Genomic DNA, 23,281 nt, shown 5'->3' with positions numbered 1-23,281 from the left:
TTTAGGACACCCGATCCCCTTTCTAAAACCCCGTCCCCAAAAAAGGGTTCACTCGTCCCCTTCTAGGGTGTCTTTAGGTCTTCGTGTTCGAATGAAAATAGCAAGGGAAAGGGTTTAGGGTTGGATTAGGCGGACCGCTACCGCGGGTCCGCCTAATCCAACCCTAAACCCTTTCCCGTCCCGTTTTAGGACACCCGGTCCCCTTTCTAAAATCCCGTCCCCAAAAAAGGGTTCACTCGTCCCCTTCTAGGGTGTCTCTAGGTTTTCGTGTTCGAATGACAATAGAAAGGGAAAGGTTTTAGGGTTGGATTAGGCGGATCCGCGGTAGCGGTCCGGCTAATCCAACCCTAAACCCTTTCCCGTCCCGTTTTAGGACACCCGGTCCCCTTTCTAAAACCCCGTCCCCAAAAAAGGGTTCACTCGTCCCCTTCTAGGGTGTCTTTAGGTCTTCGTGTTCGAATGACAATAGCAAGGGAAAGGGTTTAGGGTTGGATTAGGCGGACCCGCGGTAGCGGTCCGCCTAATCCAACCCAAAACCCTTTCCCGTCCTGTTTTAGGACACCCGGTCCCCTTTCTAAAACCCCGTCCCCAAAAAAGGGTTCACTCCTCCCCTTCTAGGGTGTCTTTAGGTCTTCGTGTTCGAATGACAATAGCAAGGGAAAGGGTTTAGGGTTGGATTAGGCGGACCCGCTACCGCGGGTCCGCCTTATCCAACCCTAAACTCTTTCCCGTCCCGTTTTAGGACACCCGGTCCCCTTTCTAAAATCCCGTCCCCAAAAAAGGGTTCACTCGTCCCCTTCTAGGGTGTTTCTAGGTTTTCGTGTTCGAATGACAATAGCAAGGGAAAGGGTTTAGGGTTGGATTAGGCGGATCCGCGGTAGCGGTCCGCCTAATCCAACCCTAAACCCTTTCCCGTCCCGTTTTAGGACACCCGGTCCCCTTTCTAAAACCCCGTCCCCAAAAAAAGGGTTCACTCGTCCCCTTCTAGGGTGTCTTTAGGTCTTCGTGTTCGAATGACAATAGCAAGGGAAAGGGTTTAGGGTTGGATTAGGCGGACCCGCGGTAGCGGTCCGCCTAATCCAACCCAAAACCCTTTCCCGTCCTGTTTTAGGACACCCGGTCCCCTTTCTAAAACCCCGTCCCCAAAAAAGGGTTCACTCCTCCCCTTCTAGGGTGTCTTTAGGTCTTCGTGTTCGAATGACAATAGCAAGGGAAAGGGTTTAGGGTTGGATTAGGCGGATCCGCAGTAGCGGTTCGCCTAATCCAACCCTAAACACTTTCCCGTCCCGTTTTAGGACACACGGTCCCCTTTCTAAAATCTCGTCCCCAAAAACGGGTTCACTCGTCCCCTTCTAGGGTGTCTTTAGGTCTTCGTGTTCGAATGACAATAGCAAGAGAAAGGGTTTAGGGTTGGATTAGGCGGACCCGCGGTAGCGGTCCGCCTAATCCAACCCTAAACCCTTTCCCGTCCCGTTTTAGGACACCCGGTCCCCTTTCTAAAACCCCGTCCCAAAAAAAGGGTTCACTCGTCCCCTTCTAGGGTGTCTTTAGTTTTTCGTGTTCGAATGACAATAGCAAGGGAAAGGGTTTAGGGTTGGATTAGGCGGACCCGCGGTAGCGGTCCGCCTAATTCAATCCAAAACCTTTCCCGTCCCGCTTTAGGACACCCGGTCCCCTTTCTAAAACCCCGTCCCCAAAAAAGGGTTCACTCGTCCCCTTCTAGGGTGTCTTTAGGTTTTCGTGTTCGAATGACAATAGCAAGGGAAAGGGTTTAGGGTTGGATTAGGCGGATCCGCGGTAGCGGTCCGCCTAATCCAACCCTAAACCCTTTCCCGTCCCGTTTTAGGACACCCGGTCCCCTTTCTAAAACCCCGTCCCCAAAAAAGGGTTCACTCGTCCTCTTCTAGGGTGTCTTTAGGTCTTCGTGTTCGAATGACAATAGCAAGGGAAAGGGTTTAGGGTTGGATTAGGCGGACCCGCGGTAGCGGTCCGCCTAATCCAACCCAAAACCCTTTCCCGTCCTGTTTTAGGACACCCGGTCCCCTTTCTAAAACCCCGTCCCCAAAAAAGGGTTCACTCCTCCCCTTCTAGGGTGTCTTTAGGTCTTCGTGTTCGAATGACAATAGCAAGGGAAAGGGTTTAGGGTTGGATTAGGCGGACCCGCTACCGCGGGTCCGCCTTATCCAACCCTAAACCCTTTCCCGTCCCGTTTTAGGACACCCGGTCCCCTTTCTAAAATCCCGTCCCCAAAAAAGGGTTCACTCGTCCCCTTCTAGGGTGTCTCTAGGTTTTCGTGTTCGAATGACAATAGCAAGGGAAAGGGTTTAGGGTTGGATTAGGCGGATCCGCGGTAGCGGTCCGCCTAATCCAACCCTAAACCCTTTCCCGTCCCGTTTTAGGACACCCGGTCCCCTTTCTAAAACCCCGTCCCCAAAAAAGGGTTCACTCGTCCCCTTCTAGGGTGTCATTAGGTCTTCGTGTTCGAATGACAATAGCAAGGGAAAGGGTTTAGGGTTGGATTAGGCGGACCCGCGGTAGCGGTCCGCCTAATCCAACCCAAAACCCTTTCCCGTCCCCTTTTTTAGGACACCGGTCCCCTTTCTAAAACCCCGTCCCCAAAAAAGGGTTCACTCCTCCCCTTCTAGGGTGTCTTTAGGTCTTCGTGTTCGAATGACAATAGCAAGGGAAAGGGTTTAGGGTTGGATTAGGCGGATCGCGTGCAGCGATCCGCCTAATCCAACCCTAAACACTTTCCCCGTCCCGTTTTAGGACACACGGTCCCCTTTCTAAAATCTCGTCCCCAAAAAAGGGTTCACTCGTCCCCTTCTAGGGTGTCTTTAGGTCTTCGTGTTCGAATGACAATAGCAAGAGAAAGGGTTTAGGGTTGGATTAGGCGGACCCGCGGTAGCGGTCCGCCTAATTCAACCCAAAACCCTTTCCCGTCCCGTTTTAGGACACCCGGTCCCCTTTCTAAAACCCCGTCCCCAAAAAAGGGTTCACTCGTCCCCTTTTAGGGTGTCTTTAGGTCTTTGTGTTCAAATGACAATAGCAAGGGAAAGGTTTTAGGGTTGGATCGACCACGCGGCGGGTCCGCTTGATCCAACCCTAAACCCTTTCCCGTCCCGTTTTAGGACACCCGGTCCCCTTTCTAAAATCCCGTCCCCAAAAAAAGGGTTCACTCGTCCCCTTCTAGGGTGTCTTTAGTTTTTCGTGTTCGAATGACAACAGCAAGGGAAAGGGTTTAGGGTTGGATTAGGCGGATCCGCGGTAGCGGTCCGCCTAATCCAACCCTAAACCCTTTCCCGTCCCGTTTTTTAGGACACCGGTCCACTTTCTAAAACCCCGTCCCCAAAAAGGGTTCACTCGTCCCCTTCTAGGGTGTCTTTAGGTCTTCGTGTTCGAATGACAATAGCAAGGAAAGGGTTTAGGGTTGGATTAGGCGGACCCGCGGTAGCGGGTCCGCCTAATCCAACCCTAAACCCTTTCCCGTCCCGTTTTAGGACACCCGGTCCCCTTTCTAAAACCCCGTCCCCAAAAAAGGGTTCACTCCTCCCCTTCTAGGGTGTCTTTAGGTCTTCGTGTTCGAATGACAATAGCAAAGGAAAGGGTTTAGGGTTGGATTAGGCGGACCCGCGGTAGCGGTCCGCCTAATCCAACCCTCAACCCTTTCCCGTCCCGTTTTAGGACACCCGGTCCCCTTTCTAAAACCCCGTCCCCAAAAAAGGGTTCACTCCTCCCCTTCTAGGGTGTCTTTAGGTCTTCGTGTTCGAATGACAATAGCAAGGGAAAGGGTTTAGGGTTGGATTAGGCGGATCCGCGGTAGCGGTCCGCCTAATCCAACCCTAAACCCTTTCCCGTCCCGTTTTAGGACACCCGGTCCCCTTTCTAAAACCCCGTCCCCAAAAAAGGGTTCACTCGTCCCTTTCTAGGGTGTCTTTAGGTCTTCGTGTTCGAATGACAATAGCAAGGAAAGGGTTTAGGGTTGGATTAGGCGGACCCGCGGTAGCGGTCCGCCTAATCCAACCCAAAACCCTTTCCCGTCCCGTTTTAGGACACCTGGTCCCCTTTCTAAAACCCCGTCCCCAAAAAAGGGTTCACTCCTCCCCTTCTAGGGTGTCTTTAGGTCTTCGTGTTCGAATGACAATAGCAAGGGAAAGGGTTTAGGGTTGGATTAGGCGGACCCGCTACCGCGGTCCGCCTAATCCAACCCTAAACCCTTTCCCGTCCCGTTTTAGGACACCCGGTCCCCTTTCTAAAATCCCGTCCCCAAAAAAGGGTTCACTCGTCCCCTTCTAGGGTGTCTTTAGGTTTTCGTGTTCGAATGACAATAGCAAGGGAAAGGGTTTAGGGTTGGATTAGGCGGATCCGCGGTAGCGGTCCGCCTAATCCAACCCTAAACCCTTTCCCGTCCCGTTTTAGGACACCCGGTCCCCTTTCTAAAACCCCGTCCCCAAAAAAGGGTTCACTCGTCCCCTTCTAGGGTGTCTTTAGGTCTTCGTGTTCGAATGACAATAGCAAGGGAAAGGGTTTAGGGTTGGATTAGGCGGACCCGCGGTAGCGGTCCGCCTAATCCAACCCAAAACCCTTTCCCGTCCCGTTTTAGGACACCCGGTCCCCTTTCTAAAACCCCGTCCCCAAAAAAGGGTTCACTCCTCCCCTTCTAGGGTGTCTTTAGGTCTTCGTGTTCGAATGACAATAGCAAGGGAAAGGGTTTAGGGTTGGATTAGGCGGATCCGCAGTAGCGGTCCGCCTAATCCAACATTAAACACTTTCCCGTCCCGTTTTAGGACACACGGTCCCCTTTCTAAAATCTCGTCCCCAAAAACGGGTTCACTCGTCCCCTTCTACGGTGTCTTTAGGTCTTCGTGTTCAAATGACAATAGCAAGAGAAAGGGTTTAGGGTTGGATTAGGCGGACCCGCGGTAGCGGTCCGCCTAATCCAACCCAAAACCCTTTCCCGTCCCGTTTTAGGACACCCGGTCCCCTTTCTAAAACCCCGTCCCCAAAAAAGGGTTCACTCGTCCCCTTTTAGGGTGTCTTTAGGTCTTCGTGTTCAAATGACAATAGAAAGGGAAAGGTTTTAGGGTTGGGATCAGCAGGGTCCGCTGATCCAACCCTAAACCCTTTCCCGTCCCGTTTTAGGACACCCGGTCCCCTTTCTAAAATCCCGTCCCCAAAAAAGGGTTCACTCGTCCCCTTCTAGGGTGTCTTTAGGTTTTCGTGTTCGAATGACAATAGCAAGGAAAGGGTTTAGGGTTGGATTAGGCGGATCCGCGGTAGCGGTCCGCCTAATCCAACCCTAAACCCTTTCCCGTCCCGTTTTAGGACACCGGTCCACTTTCTAAAACCCCGTCCCCAAAAAGGGTTCACTCGTCCCCTTCTAGGGTGTCTTTAGGTCTTCGTGTTCGAATGACAATAGCAAGGAAAGGGTTTAGGGTTGGATTAGGCGGACCCGCGGTAGCGGTTCCGCCTAATCCAACCCTAAACCCTTTCCCGTCCCGTTTTAGGACACCGGTCCCCTTTCTAAAACCCCGTCCCCAAAAAGGGTTCACTCGTCCCCTTCTAGGGTGTCTTTAGGTCTTCGTGTTCGAATGACAATAGCAAAGGAAAGGGTTTAGGGTTGGATTAGGCGGACCCGCGGTAGCGGTCCGCCTAATCCAACCCTCAACCCTTTCCCGTCCCGTTTTAGGACACCCGGTCCCCTTTCTAAAACCCCGTCCCCAAAAAAGGGTTCACTCGTCCCCTTCTAGGGTGTCTTTAGGTCTTCGTGTTCGAATGACAATAGCAAGGGAAAGGGTTTAGGGTTGGATCAGGCGGACCCCGCAGTGTCGCGGGGTCCGCCTGATCCAACCCTAAACCCTTTCCCGTCCCGTTTTAGGACACCCGTTCCCCTTTCTAAAATCCCGTCCCCAAAAAAGGGTTCACTCGTCCCCTTCTAGGGTGTCTTTAGGTTTTCGTGTTCGAATGACAATAGCAAGGGAAAGGGTTTAGGGTTGGATTAGGCGGATCCGCGGTAGCGGTCCGCCTAATCCAACCCTAAACACTTTCCCGTCCCGTTTTAGGACACACGGTCCCCTTTCTAAAATCTCGTCCCCAAAAAAGGGTTCACTCGTCCCCTTCTAGGGTGTCTTTAGGTCTTCGTGTTCGAATGACAATAGCAAGGGAAAGAGTTTAGGGTTGGATTAGGCGGACCGCGGTAGCGGTCCGCCTAATCCAACCCTAAACCCTTTCCCGTCCCGTTTTAGGACACCCGGTCCCCTTTCTAAAACCCCGTCCCCAAAAAAGGGTTCACTCGTCCCCTTCTAGGGTGTCTTTAGTTTTTCGTGTTCGAATGACAATAGCAAGGGAAAGGGTTTAGGTTTGGATTAGGCGGACCCGCGGTAGCGGTCCGCCTAAATCAACCCAAAACCCTTTCCCGTCCCGTTTTAGGACACCCGGTCCCCTTTCTAAAACCCCGTCCCCAAAAAAGGGTTCACTCGTCCCCTTTTAGGGTGTCTTTAGGTCTTCGTGTTCGAATGACAATAGCAAGGGAAAGGTTTTAGGGTTGGATCGACCGGGGTCCGCCCGATCCAACCCTAAACCCTTTCCCGTCCCGTTTTAGGACACCCGGTCCCCTTTCTAAAATCCCGTCCCCAAAAAAGGGTTCACTCGTCCCCTTCTAGGGTGTCTTTAGGTCTTCGTGTTCGAATGACAATAGCAAGGGAAAGGGTTTAGGGTTGGATTAGGCGAACCCGCGGTAGCGGTCCGCCTAATCCAACCCAAAACCCTTTCCCGTCCCGTTTTAGGACACCCGGTCCCCTTTCTAAAACCCCGTCCCCAAAAAAGGGTTCACTCCTCCCCTTCTAGGGTGTCTTCAGGTCTTCGTGTTCGAATGACATTAGCAAAGGAAAGGGTTTAGGGTTGGATTAGGCGGACCCGCGGTAGCGGTCCGCCTAATCCAACCCTAAACCCTTTCCCGTCCCGTTTTAGGACACCCGGTCCCCTTTCTAAAATCCCGTCCCCAAAAAATGGTTCACTCGTCCCCTTCTAGGGTGTCTTTAGGTCTTCGTGTTCGAATGACAATAGCAAGGGAAAGGGTTTAGGGCTGGATTAGGCGGACCCGCGGTAGCGGTCCGCCTAATCCAACCCAAAACCCTTTCCCGTCTCGTTTTAGGACACCCGGTCCCCTTTCTAAAACCCTGTCCCCAAAAAAGGGTTCACTCGTCCCCTTCTAGGGTGTCTTTAGGTCTTCGTGTTCGAATGACAATAGCAAGGGAAAGGGTTTAGGGTTGGATTAGGCGGACCCGCGGTAGCGGTCCGCCTAATCCAACCCAAAACCCTTTCCCGTCCCGTTTTAGGACACACGGTCCCCTTTCTAAAATCTCGTCCCCAAAAACGGGTTCACTCGTCTCCTTCTACGGTGTCTTTAGGTCTTCGTGTTCGAATGACAATAGCAAGGGAAAGGGTTTAGGGTTGGATTAGGCGGACCCGCGGTAGCGGTCCGCCTAATCCAACCCAAAACCCTTTCCCGTCCTGTTTTAGGACACCCGGTCCCCTTTCTAAAACCCCGTCCCCAAAAAAGGGTTCACTCCTCCCCTTCTAGGGTGTCTTTAGGTCTTCGTGTTCGAATGACAATAGCAAGGGAAAGGGTTTAGGGTTGGATTAGGCGGATCCGCAGTAGCGGTCCGCCTAATCCAACCCTAAACACTTTCCCGTCCCGTTTTAGGACACACGGTCCCCTTTCTAAAATCTCGTCCCCAAAAACGGGTTCACTCGTCCCCTTCTACGGTGTCTTTAGGTCTTCGTGTTCAAATGACAATAGCAAGAGAAAGGGTTTAGGTTTGGATTAGGCAGACCCGCGGTAGCGGTCCGCCTAATTCAACCCAAAACCCTTTCCCGTCCCGTTTTAGGACACCCGGTCCCCTTTCTAAAACCCCGTCCCCAAAAAAGGGTTCACTCGTCCCCTTTTAGGGTGTCTTTAGGTCTTCGTGTTCAAATGACAATAGCAAGGGAAAGGTTTTAGGGTTGGATCAGCGCGGGTCCGCTTGATCCAACCCTAAACCCTTTCCCGTCCCATTTTAGGACACCCGGTCCCCTTTCTAAAATCCCGTCCCCAAAAAAGGGTTCACTCGTCCCCTTCTAGGGTGTCTTTAGGTTTTCGTGTTCGAATGACAATAGCAAGGGAAAGGGTTTAAGGTTGGATTAGGCGGATCCGCGGTAGCGGTCCGCCTAATCCAACCCTAAACCCTTTCCCGTCCCGTTTTAGGACACCCGGTCCACTTTCTAAAACCCCGTCCCCAAAAAAGGGTTCACTCGTCCCCTTCTAGGGTGTCTTTAGGTCTTCGTGTTCGAATGACAATAGCAAGGAAAGGGTTTAGGGTTGGATTAGGCGGACCCGCGGTAGCGGTCCGCCTAATCCAACCCTAAACCCTTTCCCGTCCCGTTTTAGGACACCCGGTCCCCTTTCTAAAACCCCGTCCCCAAAAAAGGGTTCACTCCTCCCCTTCTAGGGTGTCTTTAGGTCTTCGTGTTCGAATGACAATAGCAAAGGAAAGGGTTTAGGGTTGGATTAGGCGGACCCGCGGTAGCGGTCCGCCTAATCCAACCCTCAACCCTTTCCCGTCCCGTTTTAGGACACACGGTCCCCTTTCTAAAACCCCGTCCCCAAAAAAGGGTTCACTCGTCCCCTTCTAGGGTGTCTTTAGGTCTTCGTGTTCGAATGACAATAGCAAGGGAAAGGGTTTAGGGTTGGATCAGGCGGACCCCGCAGTGTCGCGGGTCCGCCTGATCCAACCCTAAACCCTTTCCCGTCCCGTTTTAGGACACCCGTTCCCCTTTCTAAAATCCCGTCCCCAAAAAAGGGTTCACTCGTCCCCTTCTAGGGTGTCTTTAGGTTTTCGTGTTCGAATGACAATAGCAAGGGAAAGGGTTTAGGGTTGGATTAGGCGGATCCGCGGTAGCGGTCCGCCTAATCCAACCCTAAACACTTTCCTGTCCCGTTTTAGGACACACGGTCCCCTTTCTAAAATCTCGTCCCCAAAAACGGGTTCACTCGTCCCCTTCTAGGGTGTCTTTAGGTCTTCGTGTTCGAATGACAATAGCAAGGGAAAGGGTTTAGGGTTGGATTAGGCGGACCCGCGGTAGCGGTCCGCCTAATCCAACCCTAAACCCTTTCCCGTCCCGTTTTAGGACACCCGGTCCCCTTTCTAAAACCCCGTCCTAAAAAAAGGGTTCGCTCGTCCCCTTCTAGGGTGTCTTTAGTTTTTCGTGTTCGAATGACAATAGCAAGGGAAAGGGTTTAGGTTTGGATTAGGCGGACCCGCGGTAGCGGTCCGCCTAAATCAACCCAAAACCCTTTCCCGTCCCGTTTTAGGACACCCGGTCCCCTTTCTAAAACCCCGTCCCCAAAAAAGGGTTCACTCGTCCCCTTTTAGGGTGTCTTTAGGTCTTCGTGTTCGAATGACAATAGCAAGGGAAAGGTTTTAGGGTTGGATCAGCGGGGGTCCGCCTGATCCAACCCTAAACCCTTTCCCGTCCCGTTTTAGGACACCCGGTCCCCTTTCTAAAATCCCGTCCCCAAAAAAGGGTTCACTCGTCCCCTTCTAGGGTGTCTTTAGGTCTTCGTGTTCGAATGACAATAGCAAGGGAAAGGGTTTAGGGTTGGATTAGGCGAACCCGCGGTAGCGGTCCGCCTAATCCAACCCAAAACCCTTTCCCGTCCCGTTTTAGGACACCCGGTCCCCTTTCTAAAACCCCGTCCCCAAAAAAGGGTTCACTCCTCCCCTTCTAGGGTGTCTTTAGGTCTTCGTGTTCGAATGACAATAGCAAAGGAAAGGGTTTAGGGTTGGATTAGGCGGACCCGCGGTAGCGGTCCGCCTAATCCAACCCTAAACCCTTTCCCGTCCCGTTTTAGGACACCCGGTCCCCTTTCTAAAATCCCGTCTCCAAAAAATGGTTCACTCGTCCCCTTCTAGGGTGTCTTTAGGTCTTCGTGTTCGAATGACAATAGCAAGGGAAAGGGTTTAGGGCTGGATTAGGCGGACCCGCGGTAGCGGTCCGCCTAATCCAACCCAAAACCCTTTCCCGTCTCGTTTTAGGACACCCGGTCCCCTTTCTAAAACCCTGTCCCCAAAAAAGGGTTCACTCGTCCCCTTCTAGGGTGTCTTTAGGTCTTCGTGTTCGAATGACAATAGAAAGGGAAAGGGTTTAGGGTTGGATTAGGCGGACCCGCGGTACCCTAAACCCTTTCCCGTCCCGTTTTAGGACACCCGGTCCCCTTTCTAAAACCCGGTCCCCAAAAAAAGGGTTCACTCCTCCCCTTCTAGGGTGTCTTTAGGTTTTCGTGTTCGAATGACAATAGCTAGGGAAAGGGTTTAGGGTTGGATTAGGCGGATCCGCGGTAGCGGTCCGCCTAATCCAACCCTAAACCCTTTCCCGTCCCGTTTTAGGACACCCGGTCCCCTTTCTAAAACCCCGTCCCCAAAAAAGGGTTCACTCGTCCCCTTCTAGGGTGTCTTTAGGTCTTCGTGTTCGAATGACAATAGCAAGGGAAAGGGTTTAGGGTTGGATTAGGCGGACCCGCGGTAGCGGTCCGCCTAATCCAACACAAAACCCTTTCCCGTCCCGTTTTAGGACACCCGGTCCCCTTTCTAAAACCCCGTCCCCAAAAAAGGGTTCACTCCTCCCCTTCTAAGGTGTCTTTAGGTCTTCGTGTTCGAATGACAATAGCAAAGGAAAGGGTTTAGGGTTGGATTAGGCGGCCCGCGGTAGTGGTCCGCCTAATCCAACCCTAAACCCTTTCCCGTCCCGTTTTAGGACACCCGGTCCCCTTTCTAAAATCCCGTCCCCAAAAAATGGTTCACTCGTCCCCTTCTAGGGTGTCTTTAGGTCTTCGTGTTCGAATGACAATAGCAAGGGAAAGGGTTTAGGGTTGGATTAGGCGGACCCGCGGTAGCGGTCCGCCTAATCCAACCCAAAACCCTTTCCCTTCCCGTTTTAGGACACCCGGTCCCCTTTCTAAAATACCGTCCCCAAAAAAGGGTTCACTCGTCCCCTTCTAGGGTGTCTTTAGGTCTTCGTGTTCGAATGACAATAGCAAGGGAAAGGGTTTAGGGTTGGATTAGGCGGACCCGCGGTAGCGGTCCGCCTAATCCAACCCAAAACCCTTTCCCGTCCCGTTTTAGGACACCCGGTCTCCTTTCTAAAACCCCGTCCCCAAAAAAGGGTTTACTCGTCCCCTTCTAGGGTGTCTTTAGGTCTTCGTGTTCGAATGACAATAGCAAGGGAAAGGGTTTAGGGTTAGATCAGGCGGACCCGCTAATCCAACCCTAAACCCTTTCCCGTCCCGTTTTAGGACACCCGGTCCCCTTTCTAAAATCCCGTCCCCAAAAAAGGGTTCACTCGTCCCCTTCTAGGGTGTCTTTAGGTTTTCGTGTTCGAATGACAATAGCAAGGGAAAGGGTTTAGGGTTGGATTAGGCGGATCCGCGGTAGCGGTCCGCCTAATCCAACCCTAAACACTTTCCCGTCCCGTTTTTGGACACACGGTCCCCTTTCTAAAATCTCGTCCCCAAAAACGGGTTCACTCGTCCCCTTCTAGGGTGTCTTTAGGTCTTCGTGTTCGAATGACAATAGCAAGAGAAAGGTTTTAGGGTTGGATTAGCGGTCCGCCTAATCCAACCCTAGACCCTTTCCCGTCCCGTTTTAGGACACCCGGTCCCCTTTCTAAAACCCCGTCCCAAAAAAAGGGTTCACACGTCCCCTTCTAGGGTGTCTTTAGTTTTTCGTGTTCGAATGACAATAGCAAGGTAAAGGGTTTAGGTTTGGATTAGGCAGACCCGCGGTAGCGGTCCGCCTAATTCAACCCAAAACCCTTTCCCGTCCCGTTTTAGGACACCCGGTCCCCTTTCTAAAACCCCGTCCCCAAAAAAGGGTTCACTCGTCCCCTTTTAGGGTGTCTTTAGGTCTTCGTGTTCAAATGACAATAGCAAGGGAAAGGTTTTAGGGTTGGATCAGCGCGGGTCCGCCTGATCCAACCCTAAACCCTTTCCCGTCCCGTTTTAGGACACCCGGTCCCCTTTCTAAAACCCCGTCCCCAAAAAAGGGTTCACTCGTCCCCTTCTAGGGTGTCTTTAGGTCTTCGTGTTCGAATGACAATAGCAAGGGAAAGGGTTTAGGGTTGGATTACGCGGACCCGCGGTAGCGGTCCGCCTAATCCAACCCAAAACCCTTTCCCGTCCTGTTTTAGGACACCCGGTCCCCTTTCTAAAACCCCGTCCCCAAAAAAGGGTTCACTCGTCCCCTTCTAGGGTGTCTTTAGGTCTTCGTGTTCGAATGACAATAGCAAGGGAAAGGGTTTAGGGTTGGATCAGGCGGACCCGCTACCGCGGGTCCGCCTAATCCAACCCTAAACCCTTTCCCGTCCCGTTTTAGGACACCCGGTCCCCTTTCTAAAACCCCGTCCCAAAAAAAGGGTTCACTCGTCCCCTTCTAGGGTGTCTTTAGTTTTTCGTGTTCGAATGACAATAGCAAGGGAAAGGGTTTAGGTTTGGATTAGGCAGACCCGCGGTAGCGGTCCGCCTAATTCAACCCAAAACCCTTTCCCGTCCCGTTTTAGAACACCCGGTCCCCTTTCTAAAACCCCGTCCCCAAAAAAGGGTTCACTCGTCCCCTTTTAGGGTGTCTTTAGGTCTTCGTGTTCAAATGACAATAGCAAGGGAAAGGTTTTAGGGTTGGATCAGCGCGGGTCCGCCTGATCCAACCCTAAACCCTTTCCCGTCCCGTTTTAGGACACCCGGTCCCCTTTCTAAAATCCCGTCCCCAAAAAAGGGTTCACTCGTCCCCTTCTAGGGTGTCTTTAGGTTTTCGTGTTCGAATGACAATAGCAAGGGAAAGGGTTTAGGGTTGGATTAGGCGGATCCGCGGTAGCGGTCCGCCTAATCCAACCCTAAACCCTTACCCGTCGCGTTTTAGGACACCCGGTCCACTTTCTAAAACCCCGTCCCCAAAAAAGGGTTCACTCGTCCCCTTCTAGGGTGTCTTTAGGTCTTCGTGTTCGAATGACAATAGCAAGGAAAGGGTTTAGGGTTGGATTAGGCGGACCCGCGGTAGCGGTCCGCCTAATCCAACCCTAAACCCTTTCCCGTCCCGTTTTAGGACACCCGGTCCCCTTTCTAAAACCCCGTCCCCAAAAAAGGGTTCACTCGTCCCCTTCTAGGGTGTCTTTAGGTCTTCGTGTTCGAATGACAATAGCAAGGGAAAGGGTTTAGGGTTGGATTAGGCGGACCCGCGGTAGCGGTCCGCCTAATCCAACACAAAACCCTTTCCCGTCCCGTTTTAGGACACCCGGTCCCCTTTCTAAAATCCCGTCCCCAAAAAAGGGTTCACTCGTCCCCTTCTAGGGTGTCTTTAGGTTTTCGTGTTCGAATGACAATAGCAAGGGAAAGGGTTTAGGGTTGGATTAGGCGGATCCGCGGTAGCGGTCCGCCTAATCCAACCCTAAACCCTTTCCCGTCCCGTTTTAGGACACCCGGTCCCCTTTCTAAAATCCCGTCCCCAAAAAAGGGTTCACTCGTCCCCTTCTAGGTTGTCTTTAGGTCTTCGTGTTCGAATGACAATAGCAAGGGAAAGGGTTTAGGGTTGGATTAGGCGGACCCGCGGTAGCGGTCCGCCTAATCCAACCCAAAACCCTTTCCCTTCCCGTTTTAGGACACCCGGTCCCCTTTCTAAAATACCGTCCCCAAAAAAGGGTTCACTCGTCCCCTTCTAGGGTGTCTTTAGGTCTTCGTGTTCGAATGACAATAGCAAGGGAAAGGGTTTAGGGTTGGATTAGGCGGACCCGCGGTAGCGGTCCGCCTAATCCAACCCAAAACCTTTTCCCGTCCCGCTTTAGGACACCCGGTCTCCTTTCTAAAACCCCGTCCCCAAAAAAGGGTTTACTCGTCCCCTTCTAGGGTGTCTTTAGGTCTTCGTGTTCGAATGACAATAGCAAGGGAAAGGGTTTAGGGTTAGATCAGGCGGACCCGCTACCGCGGGTCCGCCTAATCCAACCCTAAACCCTTTCCCGTCCCGTTTTAGGACACCCGGTCCCCTTTCTAAAATCCCGTCCCCAAAAAAGGGTTCACTCGTCCCCTTCTAGGGTGTCTTTAGGTTTTCGTGTTCGAATGACAATAGCAAGGGAAAGGGTTTAGGGTTGGATTAGGCGGATCCACGGTAGCGGTCCGCCTAATCCAACCCTAAACACTTTCCCGTCCCGTTTCTGGACACACGGTCCCCTTTCTAAAATCTCGTCCCCAAAAACGGGTTCACTCGTCCCCTTCTAGGGTGTCTTTAGGTCTTCGTGTTCGAATGACAATAGCAAGGGAAAGGGTTTAGGTTTGGATTAGGCAGACCCGCGATAGCGGTCCGCCTAATTCAACCCAAAACCCTTTCCCGTCCCGTTTTAGGACACCCGGTCCCCTTTCTAAAACCCCGTCCCCAAAAAAGGGTTCACTCGTCCCCTTTTAGGGTGTCTTTAGGTCTTCGTGTTCAAATGACAATAGCAAGGGAAAGGTTTTAGGGTTGGATTAGGGAGATCCGCGGGTCCGCCCGATCCAACCCTAAACCCTTTCCCGTCCCGTTTGCTTTAGGACACCCGGTCCCCTTTCTAAAACCCCGTCCCCAAAAAAGGGTTCACTCGTCCCCTTCTAGGGTGTCTTTAGGTCTTCGTGTTCGAATGACAATAGCAAGGGAAAGGGTTTAGGGTTGGATTAGGCGGACCGCCGCGGTCCGCCTAATCCAACCCTAAACCCTTTCCCGTCCCGTTTTAGGACACTCGGTCCCCTTTCTAAAACCCCGTCCCCAAAAAAGGGTTCACTCCTCCCCTTCTAGGGTGTCTTTAGGTCTTCGTGTTCAAATGACAATAGCAAAGGAAAGGGTTTAGGGTTGGATTAGGCGGACCCGCGGTAGCGGTCCGCCTAATCCAACCCAAAACCCTTTCCCGTCCCGTTTTAGGACACCTGGTCCCCTTTCTAAAACCCCGTCCCCAAAAAAGGGTTCACTCGTCCCCTTCTAGGGTGTCTTTAGGTCTTCGTGTTCGAATGACAATAGCAAGGGAAAGGGTTTAGGGTTGGATTAGGCGGACCCGCGGTAGCGGTCCGCCTAATCCAACACAAAACCCTTTCCCGTCCCGTTTTAGGACACCCGGTCCCCTTTCTAAAACCCCGTCCCCAAAAAAGGGTTCACTCCTCCCCTTCTAAGGTGTCTTTAGGTCTTCGTGTTCGAATGACAATAGCAAAGGAAAGGGTTTAGGGTTGGATTAGGCGGCCCGCGGTAGTGGTCCGCCTAATCCAACCCTAAACCCTTTCCCGTCCCGTTTTAGGACACCCGGTCCCCTTTCTAAAATCCCGTCCCCAAAAAAGGGTTCACTCGTCCCCTTCTAGGGTGTCTTTAGGTCTTCGTGTTCGAATGACAATAGCAAGGGAAAGGGTTTAGGGTTGGATTAGGCGGACCCGCGGTAGCGGTCCGCCTAATCCAACCCAAAACCCTTTCCTTCCGTTTTAGGACACACCGGTCCCCTTTCTAAAATACCGTCCCCAAAAAAGGGTTCACTCGTCCCCTTCTAGGGTGTCTTTAGGTCTTCGTGTTCGAATGACAATAGCAAGGGAAAGGGTTTAGGGTTGGATTAGGCGGACCCGCGGTAGCGGTCCGCCTAATCCAACCCAAAACCCTTTCCCGTCCCGTTTTAGGACACCCGGTCTCCTTTCTAAAACCCCGTCCCCAAAAAAGGGTTTACTCGTCCCCTTCTAGGGTGTCTTTAGGTCTTCGTGTTCGAATGACAATAGCAAGGGAAAGGGTTTAGGGTTAGATCAGGCGGACCCGCTACCGCGGGTCCGCCTAATCCAACCCTAAACCCTTTCCCGTCCCGTTTTAGGACACCCGGTCCCCTTTCTAAAATTCCGTCCCCAAAAAAGGGTTCACTCGTCCCCTTCTAGGGTGTCTTTAGGTTTTCGTGTTCGAATGACAATAGCAAGGGAAAGGGTTTAGGGTTGGATTAGGCGGATCCGCGGTAGCGGTCCGCCTAATCCAACCCTAAACACTTTCCCGTCCCGTTTCTGGACACACGGTCCCCTTTCTAAAATCTCGTCCCCAAAAACGGGTTCACTCGTCCCCTTCTAGGGTGTCTTTAGGTCTTCGTGTTCGAATGACAATAGCAAGGGAAAGGGTTTAGGGTTGGATTAGGCGGACCCGCGGTAGCGGTCCGCCTAATCCAACCCAAAACCCTTTCCCGTCCCGTTTTAGGACACCCGGTCTCCTTTCTAAAACCCCGTCCCCAAAAAAGGGTTTACTCGTCCCCTTCTAGGGTGTCTTTAGGTCTTCGTGTTCGAATGACAATAGCAAGGGAAAGGGTTTAGGGTTAGATCAGGCGGACCCGCTACCGCGGGTCCGCCTAATCCAACCCTAAACCCTTTCCCGTCCCGTTTTAGGACACCCGGTCCCCTTTCTAAAACCCCGTCCCAAAAAAAGGGTTCACTCGTCCCCTTCTAGGGTGTCTTTAGTTTTTCGTGTTCGAATGACAATAGCAAGGGAAAGGGTTTAGGTTTGGATTAGCGGACCGCGATAGCGGTCCGCCTAATTCAACCCAAAACCCTTTCCCGTCCCGTTTTAGGACACCCGGTCCCCTTTCTAAAACCCCGTCCCCAAAAAAGGGTTCACTCGTCCCCTTTTAGGGTGTCTTTAGGTCTTCGTGTTCAAATGACAATAGCAAGGGAAAGGTTTTAGGGTTGGATCAGCGCGGGTCCGCCTGATCCAACCCTAAACCCTTTCCCGTCCCGTTTTAGGACACCCGGTCCCCTTTCTAAAACCCCGTCCCCAAAAAAGGGTTCACTCGTCCCCTTCTAGGGTGTCTTTAGGTCTTCGTGTTCGAATGACAATAGCAAGGGAAAGGGTTTAGGGTTGGATTAGGCGGACCCGCGGTAGCGGTCCGCCTAATCCAACCCAAAACCCTTTCCCGTCCCGTTTTAGGACACTCGGTCCCCTTTCTAAAACCCCGTCCCCAAAAAAGGGTTCACTCCTCCCCTTCTAGGGTGTCTTTAGGTCTTCGTGTTCAAATGACAATAGCAAAGGAAAGGGTTTAGGGTTGGATTAGGCGGACCCGCGGTAGCGGTCCGCCTAATCCAACCCAAAACCCTTTCCCGTCCCGTTTTAGGACACCCGGTCCCCTTTCTAAAACCCCGTCCCCAAAAAAGGGTTCACTCGTCCCCTTCTAGGGTGTCTTTAGGTCTTCGTGTTCGAATGACAATAGCAAGGAAAGGGTTTAGGGTTGGATCAGGCGGACCCGCACCGCAGTCCGCCTAATCCAACCCTAAACCCTTTCCCGTCCCGTTTTAGGACACCCGGTCCCCTTTCTAAAATCCCGTCCCCAAAAAGGGTTCACTCGTCCCCTTCTAGGGTGTCTTTAGGTTTTCGTGTTCGAATGACAATAGCAAGGAAAGGGTTTAGGGTTGGATTAGGCGGATCCGCGGTAGCGGTCCGCCTAATCCAACCCTAAACACTTTCCCGTCCCGTTTTTGGACACACGGTCCCCTTTCTAAAATCTCGTCCCCAAAAACGGGTTCACTCGTCCCCTTCTAGGGTGTCTTTAGGTCTTCGTGTTCGAATGACAATAGCAAGGGAAAGGGTTTAGGGTTGGATTAGGCGGACCCGCGGTAGCGGTCCGCCTAATCCAACCCTAAACCCTTTCCCGTCCCGTTTTAGGACACCCGGTCCCCTTTCTAAAACCCCGTCCCAAAAAAAGGGTTCACTCGTCCCCTTCTAGGGTGTCTTTAGTTTTTCGTGTTCGAATGACAATAGCAAGGGAAAGGGTTTAGGTTTGGATTAGGCAGACCCGCGGTAGCGGTCCGCCTAATTCAACCCAAAACCCTTTCCCGTCCCGTTTTAGGACACCCGGTCCCCTTTCTAAAACCCCGTCCCCAAAAAAGGGTTCACTCGTCCCCTTTTAGGGTGTCTTTAGGTCTTCGTGTTCAAATGACAATAGCAAGGGAAAGGTTTTAGGGTTGGATCAGCGCGGGTCCGCCTGATCCAACCCTAAACCCTTTCCCGTCCCGTTTTAGGACACCCGGTCCCCTTTCTAAAATCCCGTCCCCAAAAAAGGGTTCACTCGTCCCCTTCTAGGGTGTCTTTAGGTTTTCGTGTTCAAATGACAATAGCAAGGGAAAGGGTTTAGGGTTGGATTAGGCGGATCCGCGGTAGCGGTCCGCCTAATCCAACCCTAAACCCTTTCCCGTCCCGTTTTAGGACACCCGGTCCACTTTCTAAAACCCCGTCCCCAAAAAAGGGTTCACTCGTCCCCTTCTAGGGTGTCTTTAGGTCTTCGTGTTCGAATGACAATAGCAAGGAAAGGGTTTAGGGTTGGATTAGGCGGACCCGCGGTAGCGGTCCGCCTAATCCAACCCAAAACCCTTTCCCGTCCCGTTTTAGGACACCCGGTCCCCTTTCTAAAACCCCGTCCCCAAAAAAGGGTTCACTCCTCCCCTTCTAGGGTGTCTTTAGGTCTTCGTGTTCGAATGACAATAGCAAGGGAAAGAGTTTAGGGTTGGATTAGGCGGACCCGCTACCGCGGGTCCGCCTAATCCAACCCTAAACCCTTTCCCGTCCCGTTTTAGGACACCCGGTCCCCTTTCTAAAACCCCGTCCCCAAAAAAGGGTTCACTCCTCCCCTTCTAGGGTGTCTTTAGGTTTTCGTGTTCGAATGACAATAGCTAGGGAAAGGGTTTAGGGTTGGATTAGGCGGATCCGCGGTAGCGGTCCGCCTAATGCAACCCTAAACCCTTTCCCGTCCCGTTTTAGGACACCCGGTCCCCTTTCTAAAACCCCGTCCCCAAAAAAGGGTTCACTCGTCCCCTTCTAGGGTGTCTTTAGGTCTTCGTGTTCGAATGACAATAGCAAAGGAAAGGGTTTAGGGTTGGATTAGGCGGACCCGCGGTAGCGGTCCGCCTAATCCAACCCAAAACCCTTTCCCGTCCCGTTTTAGGACACCCGGTCCCCTTTCTAAAACCCCGTCCCCAAAAAAAGGGTTCACTCGTCCCCTTCTAGGGTGTCTTTAGGTCTTCGTGTTCGAATGACAATAGCAAAGGAAAGGGTTTAGGGTTGGATTAGGCGGCCCGCGGTAGTGGTCCGCCTAATCCAACCCTAAACCCTTTCCCGTCCCGTTTTAGGACACCCGGTCCCCTTTCTAAAATCCCGTCCCCAAAAAAGGGTTCACTCGTCCCCTTCTAGGGTGTCTTTAGGTCTTCGTGTTCGAATGACAATAGCAAGGAAAGGGTTTAGGGTTGGATTAGGCGGACCCGCGGTAGCGGTCCGCCTAATCCAACCCAAAACCCTTTCCCTTCCCGTTTTAGGACACCCGGTCCCCTTTCTAAAATACCGTCCCCAAAAAAGGGTTCACTCGTCCCCTTCTAGGGTGTCTTTAGGTCTTCGTGTTCGAATGACAATAGCAAGGAAAGGGTTTAGGGTTAGATCAGGCGGACCCGCTACCGCGGGTCCGCCTAATCCAACCCTAAACCCTTTCCCGTCCCGTTTTAGGACACCCGGTCCCCTTTCTAAAATCCCGTCCCCAAAAAGGGTTCACTCGTCCCCTTCTAGGGTGTCTTTAGGTTTTCGTGTTCGAATGACAATAGCAAGGAAAGGGTTTAGGGTTGGATTAGGCGGACCCGCGGTAGCGGTCCGCCTAATCCAACCCTAAACCCTTTCCCGTCCCGTTTTAGGACACCCGGTCCCCTTTCTAAAACCCCGTCCCAAAAAAAAGGTTCACTCGTCCCCTTCTAGGGTGTCTTTAGTTTTTCGTGTTCGAATGACAATAGCAAGGGAAAGGGTTTAGGTTTGGATTAGGCAGACCCGCGGTAGCGGTCCGCCTAATTCAACCCAAAACCCTTTCCCGTCCCGTTTTAGGACACCCGGTCCCCTTTCTAAAACCCCGTCCCCAAAAAAGGGTTCACTCGTCCCCTTTTAGGGTGTCTTTAGGTCTTCGTGTTCAAATGACAATAGCAAGGGAAAGGTTTTAGGGTTGGATCAGCGCGGGTCCGCCTGATCCAACCCTAAACCCTTTCCCGTCCCGTTTTAGGACACCCGGTCCCCTTTCTAAAGCCCCGTCCCCAAAAAAGGGTTCACTCCTCCCCTTCTAGGGTGTCTTTAGGTCTTCGTGTTCGAATGACAATAGAAAAGGAAAGGGTTTAGGGTTGGATTAGGCGGACCCGCGGTAGCGGTCCGCCTAATCCAAACCAAAACCCTTTCCCGTCCCGTTTTAGGACACCCGGTCCCCTTTCTAAAACCCCGTCCCCAAAAAAGGGTTCACTCGTCCCCTTCTAGGGTGTCTTTAGGTCTTCGTGTTCGAATGACAATAGCAAGGGAAAGGGTTTAGGGTTGGATCAGGCGGACCCGCTACCGCAGGTCCGCCTAATCCAACCCTAAACCCTTTCCCGTCCCGTTTTAGGACACCCGGTCCCCTTTCTAAAATCCCGTCCCCAAAAAAGGGTTCACTCGTCCCCTTCTAGGGTGTCTTTAGGTTTTCGTGTTCGAATGACAATAGCAAGGGAAAGGGTTTAGGGTTGGATTAGGCGGATCCGCGGTAGCGGTCCGCCTAATCCAACCCTAAACACTTTCCCGTCCCGTTTTAGGACACACGGTCCCCTTTCTAAAATCTCGTCCCCAAAAACGGGTTCACTCGTCCCCTTCTAGGGTGTCTTTAGGTCTTCGTGTTCGAATGACAATAGCAAGGGAAAGGGTTTAGGGTTGGATTAGGCGGACCCGCGGTAGCGGTCCGCCTAATCCAACCCTAAACCCTTTCCCGTCCCGTTTTAGGACACCCGGTCCCCTTTCTAAAACCCCGTCCCAAAAAAAGGGTTCACTCGTCCCCTTCTAGGGTGTCTTTAGTTTTTCGTGTTCGAATGACAATAGCAAGGGAAAGGGTTTAGGTTTGGATTAGGCAGACCCGCGGTAGCGGTCCGCCTAATTCAACCCAAAACCCTTTCCCGTCCCGTTTTAGGACACCCGTTCCCCTTTCTAAAACCCCGTCCCCAAAAAAGGGTTCACTCGTCCCCTTTTAGGGTGTCTTTAGGTCTTCGTGTTCAAATGACAATAGCAAGGGAAAGGTTTTAGGGTTGGATCAGCGCGGGTCCGCCTGATCCAACCCTAAACCCTTTCCCGTCCCGTTTTAGGACACCCGGTCCCCTTTCTAAAACCCCGTCCCCAAAAAAGGGTTCACTCGTCCCCTTCTAGGGTGTCTTTAGGTCTTCGTGTTCGAATGACAATAGCAAGGGAAAGGGTTTAGGGTTGGATTAGGCGGATCCGCGGTAGCGGTCCGCCTATTCCAACCCAAAACCCTTTCCCGTCCCGTTTTAGGACACCCGGTCCCCTTTCTAAAGCCCCGTCCCCAAAAAAGGGTTCACTCCTCCCCTTCTAGGGTGTCTTTAGGTCTTCGTGTTCGAATGACAATAGCAAAGGAAAGGGTTTAGGGTTGGATTAGGCGGACCCGCGGTAGCGGTCCGCCTAATCCAACCCAAAACCCTTTCCCGTCCCGTTTTAGGACACCCGGTCCCCTTTCTAAAACCCCGTCCCCAAAAAAGGGTTCACTCGTCCCCTTCTAGGGTGTCTTTAGGTCTTCGTGTTCGAATGACAATAGCAAGGAAAGGGTTTAGGGTTGGATCGGGCGGACCGCCACCGCAGTCCGCCTAATCCAACCCTAAACCCTTTCCCCGTCCCGCTTTAGGACACCCGGTCCCCTTTCTAAAATCCCGTCCCCAAAAAAGGGTTCACTCGTCCCCTTCTAGGGTGTCTTTAGGTTTTCGTGTTCGAATGACAATAGCAAGGGAACGGGTTTAGGGTTGGATTAGGCGGATCCGCGGTAGCGGTCCGCCTAATCCAACCCTAAACACTTTCCCGTCCCGTTTTAGGACACACGGTCCCCATTCTAAAATCTCGTCCCCAAAAACGGGTTCACTCGTCCCCTTCTAGGGTGTCTTTAGGTCTTCGTGTTCGAATGACAATAGCAAGGGAAAGGGTTTAGGGTTGGATTAGGCGGACCCGCGGTAGCGGTCCGCCTAATCCAACCCTATACCCTTTCCCGTCCCGTTTTAGGACACCCGGTCCCCTTTCTAAAACCCCGTCCCAAAAAAAGGGTTCACTCGTCCCCTTCTAGGGTGTCTTTAGTTTTTCGTGTTCGAATGACAATTGCAAGGGAAAGGGTTTAGGTTTGGATTAGGCAGACCCGCGGTAGCGGTCCGCCTAATTCAACCCAAAACCCTTTCCCGTCCCGTTTTAGGACACCCGGTTCCCTTTCTAAAACCCCGTCCCCAAAAAAGGGTTCACTCGTCCCCTTTTAGGGTGTCTTTAGGTCTTTGTGTTCAAATGACAATAGCAAGGGAAAGGTTTTAGGGTTGGATCAGCGTGGGTCCGCCTGATCCAACCCTAAACCCTTTCCCGTCCCGTTTTAGGACACCCGGTCCCCTTTCTAAAACCCCGTCCCCAAAAAAGGGTTCACTCGTCCCCTTCTAGGGTGTCTTTTGTGGGTGAATATCCGTATACTACCCTTTAAATTTAGGACTATAACGTAAATTTAACATGCGAATATCGTCATAAAACATGAAAACAATGGAAACGATAATAAACAAGAAATAACCTCGGGTCCTTATTGTGCGGGCGTAAAGAAACAGAATCAAACGAGTTTCCCTCCTAATTGTTGCACCCAAGATTTATTCGAGATATGCCCTTGTGCTAGAAGGTGTTCTCCGATTGCCTTGCAATATTGGGAGAACTTGTTGTGAGGTTTTCGAGATGTGAGATCTGAGTTTCAGAGAAAAACTTAATCTCCAAAACCCTAATGTATTTTTGCAAATGACCATTAGGTTACAAAGAGGAGAGACTCCCTCTTTGTATGGTTCGGCCGTGAGCTTCTTTTGGGGAGAGTGGGCTTTCCACTTTCTCTTATTTTTAACTCATGGTACGATCCGAATTGCTAAATGTATATAACACGGTCTGATTATAAACTGTTATCGGTTATCGGAAATTAAGGCATCAACTAATAATACGGGTTAGCTGAATTATTAATACGTGTCCGACAAAACAGTATTGTATAATTTTATTCAATATACATTTAATTAAATATAAAACGCTTATATTTAATTTTACGAATTAACTGGTTAATTCGCCTTAGCCCATGATATTTAATCCGTATTAAATATAATATCTCAACATCACATATTTGACTAATTACTAGTCAAATAACTCGGACTAACTGGTTAGTCAATTTTGGCATCTACATGACAGTATTT

Source organism: Silene latifolia, unplaced genomic scaffold, assembly GCF_048544455.1.
Source record: "Silene latifolia isolate original U9 population unplaced genomic scaffold, ASM4854445v1 scaffold_73, whole genome shotgun sequence".
Classification (NCBI taxonomy): Eukaryota; Viridiplantae; Streptophyta; class Magnoliopsida; order Caryophyllales; family Caryophyllaceae; genus Silene; species Silene latifolia.
Note: the sequence above shows the minus strand (reverse complement) of the source record.